Here is a 7,446-nt window from a genome sequence, read left to right as displayed (position 1 = left end):
TGTAATATTCAATTTAATAAATTAAATACCAGTTATCTACCCTACAAAATTTGTTTCTTTTTCACCAAACTGCAATATATAGAAGAGTTCGTGTATGCAGATGGGTCCACTGAGGTTGATACGTAATGTTACAACATGAAAAATAAAATTACCCAGCATATCTTAAATACTTAATGTGATCTCACACAACTGAAACTGCATTTCATCGTTGTGGTCATTGCATTTCTGCTGTGGAAATTATATTAATTTACCAGCAAGTTTAAGTGCAGCAGCTCAATCAAAATGTGTAGTAACTACAGTCAAAAGCATACACATAATCAGAGGCAGTATACTCACATGATCCACAGTTATAGTCCAGGCAATTAAAACAACTCCCAAAACTATAGAATGTGAGATGCAAACTCCCAGAGAAGCACCATGGCTATTGCAAGGAAAGAAAAGAGAAACCAATGAAAAGTCCTCCCTGAGGAAGCGGGCCTACCTGCTAATCAGATACATGGGATGCTAAGGATAGACTGAAAAGCCTTGCTAATCACCCTGAGATTGGACTGAAATCTGCTGAAGCTTTGGACACATGACTTGGACTTCACCATTGCATAAAGGGTGTTAAACACCCTAAGTTAAACACTTAGAAAGCAACTCCTGGCTCAGTAAAATTCAATGACTAAGCACGATACCCTGTTTTACCTTCATAGCAAACCCTTGTTTTCACTCAAGATAGGGACTGCACACACACACGTGTGTGTGTGTGTGTGTGTGTGTGTGTGTGTGTGTATAGAGGAAGAGAGAGAGCGATAGATAGATATATGAGCTGAATTGGCTCATGACAGAGCTCTGAAGCATTTTTCTATTTTGTTTTTCATCTTCCTTTTCCTCTTATTGCTTCCTTAATGCCCAGAATAGCTTTCAACGACATTGCCTGGTCTTGTTACTCAGGTTTTCTTATTATTTGTCACAGTGACAGTGGAGACAAGAAAAACCATCTCAGACCCATCACTGTCAAAACCAAATTTTTGGTCTTTTATATAATCGGGTCCATGGCAGATGAGAAACAACACATCCTGTCATTACGTATGTAACAAAAATACTGAAGCAGCGTGTGAAAAACAAAGTCCACCCATACTGCTTCCATAGGGGTTAGGAGGGTAAGTAGCAACTACACGTTCATGATAGCTCAATTAACTGATCATCAGCAAGCATGAGCGCCTCTTTTTGTCTTTCTCAGGAGCACAAAACCTGCCTGTTTATCTTTTCATGTTTCAGTCTTTATTGTAGTCTGCTGTGCTCACAATTTAAATATACAGTCTCGGCAAAAAGAAAGTACATGATCATCATCAATTCTAAGGTTTTAAATATCACAGATTAACAATGCAATAAAAAATATACAAAACACGACATATTACACCGAGTCCATTTTTTTTTTTAAACAAAATTCCATGAAAAAGCAGAAGCAGTGAGTGAAATGCTAAGTCTACCTTTTGATTCAGTCGCTTATAGAACCGCCTTGAGAGGTATTAACTTGTATTGATTGTTTTCTGTTTGACTTTATCTCTCACATTGTTGTCGAGGAGTTTTGGCCCACCCCTCTTTACAACATCACTTCAGAGGTCTTTAAACGTCAGTTTATGCAGAGCTGTCTTACGGCCACACCACAAGCACATTGTGGGCTGGATTTTGATTGGGTCACTGCAACACCTGGATTCTTGTCTTTTTCAGCCGTCCTGTTGTAGATTTGTGTCTTTGGAATCATTGTCCTGTTGCATGACTCAGTTTGCTGTCTGACAGATGGCCTTACATTTGACTCTAGTACGCTAATACTTTAGTTTTACAGATGAGTTCATAGTCTGATACAATTTCTTAATATACCTTAGTATATATGGCTGTGTAAAAAACAATGAAAAAAATATTATTATATTCAACCCTTTCTTGTAGTGCTTTGAAAGTAATTTTGTTACTGTAACAGAACTAAAGATAGACCTCCAAAAAGATGATTTGATTGGACTTGTAACTTAATCTCACTGTGATTTAGTTTGAAGTCAGCCTATTATTAGCTTCAGATTCTTATTATGAGAATCTGAAGCATTTATTTGTTGGGTTTTTGTACCTTATGACTAAACATCTCCACTTTGGTTTCATCCACCCATTTTTTTAAATTATCTCTGAGTACTGCGTTGTCTGACCTTGGGATGAATGCCAGGAAGTTCACTCCTGGGAAGACTGGCAGCTCTGTTTTTGTTTTCAATCTGTTAATAATCTTTCTCACTGTTTGGACTTGAATTTTTTTTTTTTGGACATATCGGACATATCCTTATAATCCTTCCCAGTTTGATGGTCACCAACAATTGCTTCTGTAAAATCATTGCTGATGTGTCTCCTCTTTAGCATCGTATTAGCAAACAGCTGAATGTTCCTTATATGTAAAACCTTATAATTTAAAGAGGGTGTTTACCTTTACCATGACTGTATCGCTCTGACATATTGTTTAAAATATGTAAGGATATCCACCAGGTTTTGCAGGTTTTCAAATGATTTACTGGCTGAACATCACCTGTTTCACACCTACTCTTCTAATTGCTGTCTCATGATATGTATTCATTGGTACCTCCCTACAAAGCAATTAAGACATGATGGCCAGCAGAAAGAATTGTCTCATGGGTCGTGTCATTGTAAATGGCAGCATTTAAATTTCCCATTTATTTTCTGGGGCCATGTCATAGAAATACTACAGGAACTGCCCCCCTAATTAGCCTACTTCATCCCAGACTGGCAGGCTGGCACAGTCTCCTCTGACAGATTGCTGTGGCGGTGCATGTAAAACAGTCACAAGGCTCAAAACATTTCAGCATATGTTCCACCTTGTTGTATGTGCTCCACAGCGTGTGACGCTAATTTAAAAAAAATGCACCTTTCTAGTCTAAATATCCTTCTGGGTCAGATCAATCTTTTCAAGGACAAGGAAACCGCCACAGGATGCACGGCAGTCTCTCCTTATCAGGGGCTCACAGACGGCATACCAGTCCCTCCCTGTCCTTATGATGTGGGGAGAATCAAGAAGTGCTTAGTCACATGAGCACCTGTGAAGACTACACGCACATCCACGGGGTGACCCTTTACACCATCTGCTCTTAGTCTTAACAAGCTTGACAGCTCACAGTGGGGTGGAGGTGACCATTTCATTATATCCTGACTCACAGAAGAAAATAAGAGAAAGACCTCCCCTCCACATCCCCTACTGAGTCATGAGGGGAAGGAGTGACTCAGAAGCTAACTGAGGCTAATATTTTAATCGTGGGCTTTCCTAGGGAGAGTCCTCTCCTTAATCAACTTCTGTCAGGCATGCTCTGCCAGCCTGATGGAGGTTTCTAAGAACTTTTAGTCCACATTAAATGGACTTTAAAATGACTCAAATTAGGTTTGCAGCCCCCACTGCATGCGGACGTAGTGTGGATCATAGTCACAGCAGGACTCCCCGAAGCACATCATCCTTCAAGCTTGCACGTGTGCAGTGATGCTCAGGCTTAGCACTCCCCCCCTCCTGGCTGCAGTTAAAATGTCAGGCCTAATTAGTGTGCAACCTGCTGTGCACCAGGACTCCTGCTATATTAAGTCACAGTCTTATTAATGAAGCATACGTAGAGGAAGGTGAAGCACCGATACATGGCTCCAGTTAAAGGGTGAGGCTTAGACGTTTAAATCAAAGGTTGCCTATAAGATGGGATAAACACTCTCACTTAAAAGGTACATCAGTGGTCACACATGGTCACACTGTCAAGAAACTGGATTCATTTTGGATTCACTGATTCTTCTGGCTTATAGAGTGGAAAAGCCAACAATCCATACAGCAACCACAAATGCTGGCAACTTAAATACTACTAGATTTAGAATGGTGTTTCTAAGGCAAACCAACCAACCAGTTTGCATGTCTATACTATCTTAACTTAAAAACACAAATGGAAAATCTTTCCACATGCTAATATAAAAGCTGCCCAACAACCTCTGCCTTCAACCTGTGAAAGTACTGGAAGACGCCCTAAATCGCCCTAAATCCCTGTTTAAGTCACCTGACCTGACCTTGCACATTAACCCTACGAGCTCTCTCCAGGTGTAAATGTTAAGATAAGCAAAATATTCATTTGCCTAAGTCCTAAGTCCTAAGTCCTAAGGGTATAAAACAATAATGATGATGGATTTGCTTTTACATGAAATGTTTAATATGTAGTTCATTGTATTTACATGTGCTGTATTGTGCAGTGAAACACTGAAGTGGTGTATAAGCGTGCTTATATGTTTGTGTCACTGTGTTGGGATTCATGTGCAGCAAATGTCCTCACATAACATTTCTATTTGGAGCAAAAAGGGGGAAAAAGTCACTATTTTTAGAGCAGTCGGCCTGTTAGGAATGAATCCTATTAGTGACAGCTAAAAGTACTCAAACACCTTCTTCTTTTTGCATGATTAAACCAAGCTGTGGCCCTATCTTTTTATTTGCTAAGCAATTTAGCCTTTTAGGATAAACTGAATATCTACTACTTTGTCTTAAGGGTACAAGACCTGCTCCTTTATTAACCATAAATTGTTGAGCCAAATGACCATATGCTACAAATCAATCAGTGGTTCTAATAGCTTTTGGATTCATGAAAGAAAAAGTTAAAGCCAATGATAACCCTCCTTTGTGTGCTATTGCATTTATAGCAATATACACACTTTGATATCTGGAATTACAAACTTACAAGAAAAAGTAAGTCAGCAAAAATCTCACAAAGGAATAGACAATCTATTTAAATATTAATTGAATTTTAAGAGGAGGAATCCTTCAGTAAGATTCATAGAAAGCCATACCTGTTCCTATACCGAGTTACCTCTAAAACAACCCCATTGTGGCATTAATGTGCGATTGCACAGCCTGTTGAGTAACAATTTTAAAAACCCTCGGTCCACGAAGGGCCTTCCCTTAAACCCTGGATCCTCATGTTAAACCCAGGATTTAAAATTTGTACCAAAGGTTGTGTGAAAACTCACTTCACTATTAAATATGCTGTATTACCGCATATGAACCCAGATACAAGCATAAATAACAGGTTTAGCACGTTGAGCCTGCCTTCTATTGAATGTTGGATTCCATACACAGGAAATGTAATCCCCACTACTTTCCTAATCTAAACTTTGACTGTTTTTAAAAAAAAAAATACATAACACTGTTTTGAGAATAGTTACAAATATGGTTGTTCAGCTTTTCTAATTTAAAGCTATACTGTGATGAAAAACCATGTTACACTGTGCTAAAAGGTTAGTGTGAAAAACTCAGACCACAGAGACTGGGAGGAGAAAATACCCTACCTTGTTTTTAACATTGTAGGGCACGAAGTTTGCGAAAAAGGAATGATGTCAGAAGTGGGATTCGAACCCACGCCTCCAGGGGAGACTGCGACCTGAACGCAGCGCCTTAGACCGCTCGGCCATCCTGACAACTACGTGCTGTACACTCGCAGTCTCATATGAATCATAAAAGCATACTGCCTAATGCCACAACTTTCAGTTATAAATGTTTGAATGTTAACACAAAACGCGTAATATGAATCTAACAATGGCGGGAGCGTTGATGATTTACCTCTCTTGCTTTATAAGATGATTAGGGCAGACGCAGCTACAGGAAACTGACGTCTCCTCTAAAATAACGCTGTTCTTGTGTAAGCAAACCTAAACACAAACCCGTTGTTCTCCCGAACAAGGGAATATAATCTACCATAAACGAATATAAACTGCAGCATAACCCACAGGATAGACATAAACACACGTAGCCGGGGCTTCGTAGTGCTGGGATGAGCAAATGGCTTAAGCCTGCAGTACCTCACATGTCCGCTAGAGGCTGACGCCGACAAAACTACACTTCGATTGGACGCCTAAACGTCTCTGTAAATTAGCAGGTAGGTCGTTTTTTATTTGGATTTCCTCAATGGGAAGGACAGAAGCTAAGCAGATAGAAGGTTGCTATTTGTTTCAAAAGAAGGGCAATTTATTTTTCACAAGGGGGAGTGTGCTGTGGTCCAACTCGCTGCAATGCAAACAATTAGCATTAAAACTGAAGAGCCACTAAATTGGTAGAGGGGGAAAATGAACTGAGTTTTGTATTCGCTGGCTGTGTTGGATGAATATAATGCAATGACATGACAGTAGCTGGGCAGAAAAGGTAACCGTTATTAATAGCCGCCTCATCCATTTAGCTGTTACTCACCGTAATTTGTGCACTCTCGTTATTTTTGTCTGCAAAACTATGGTCCAACTAATTTGTAAATTAATTTATTTAAGATTGCCATGGGCTACAATTATTTAGTCCTTTTAATCAAAGCTCCTAACCCTTTGGGAATTCTGCCCCTTCTGAGTGTAAATGGTGTGATATTAAAGTGTGTGCAATGTGCATAAAAGAGCTGTGATTCTGCAAAAACTAGATATAAATATTTGCAAACGTTTGTTGCTTTTCTGTGTTGTTAAGGAACTGAGAAACATTTTAAGTGTCCAAGGAGCCTGCTGCCAGTTTGCATGCCAAGCTCGGTAACAGAGTTACTTCTGCATTGGAAAAAACAAAACAAAAAACTGAACTATAGTGTAAGTTACTGTAAGACTATTAGCCTTAATGGTTTGTGACTTCCAGTCCAGCCTTTGTGTGGGCACTTGTAGCTCATAGTGGGTACGTGACTCTAGCTGCTTAATTTGCTTATCAGAGCTTTCAGCTATCACTGCTCTTTAAGTATTCTGCCATCTGTAATAAACATAGACCCATCCAGCTCATATCCTGTTTTGAACCTGTCAACATGGTACTTTAGCTCAAGTGTCTGAACTCCTGGGACAACTGTGTGACTCATTTCCATGTGTGTCATTTTTGATGTTGAGTCTTTAAGGAAACAGGGCCGAGCATCCAGCAGGAAGGGATTCCTTCAAGCTCAGACATCAACAACATCCCGAATATTAAAGCCATAGAGTAAAGTCAGAGGAATGGGAGCGAGGATGGAAATTATGCCAGACTTACCCTCTGCCAAGGTCAGTCACAAGCAGTCTTACCCAGAAATTTTGAGCGTAAACAGCACACATCAAGGCACGGGAAATGCTGTGTGTCAGAAATGACGTACTTCATCTCTGAATAAGCAGCGATACAGCGATGCTTGTTGTTCCTGTGTACAGGAACTTGCATCATTGATCAGCCACGCGAGACAAAGCTTTCCAGGCCTTGGGCGAAGGAGACTTTAAATATGATTCCAGAGATGTAGATTTGGCACATTTTATGATTTCGATGATAGTAAAGAATATTATAGATGTAACTGACCAGTTTTGGGGGGTTTTTTTGCTACTGAAAATTTTAATCCATTTAATCCAGAATCATCAAGTCCATAGGTTGTGCTGCAGGGTTGCAAACTATTTCTCTTGAATGCAAAATGTATGTGCTTGATAGAG

At 39.7% G+C, this 7,446-nt stretch overlaps 1 non-coding gene across 1 annotated transcript; it reads right to left on the bottom strand.

The window, feature by feature from the left end:
- Nucleotides 1-5,383: 5,383 nt before the first annotated feature.
- Nucleotides 5,384-5,466, bottom strand: trnal-cag (transfer RNA leucine (anticodon CAG)). Its single transcript has one exon. It is a non-coding gene; the product is annotated as a tRNA-Leu (tRNA).
- Between the last annotated feature and the right edge of the window lie 1,980 nt (nt 5,467-7,446).

Source organism: Copadichromis virginalis, linkage group LG15 (assembly GCF_057382275.1).
Source record: "Copadichromis virginalis isolate Kocher_CV1m ecotype Utaka linkage group LG15, C_Virginalis_male_GT1.1, whole genome shotgun sequence".
Taxonomy (NCBI): Eukaryota; Metazoa; Chordata; class Actinopteri; order Cichliformes; family Cichlidae; genus Copadichromis; species Copadichromis virginalis.
Note: the sequence above shows the minus strand (reverse complement) of the source record. Positions and strands in the feature narration are given on the sequence as shown.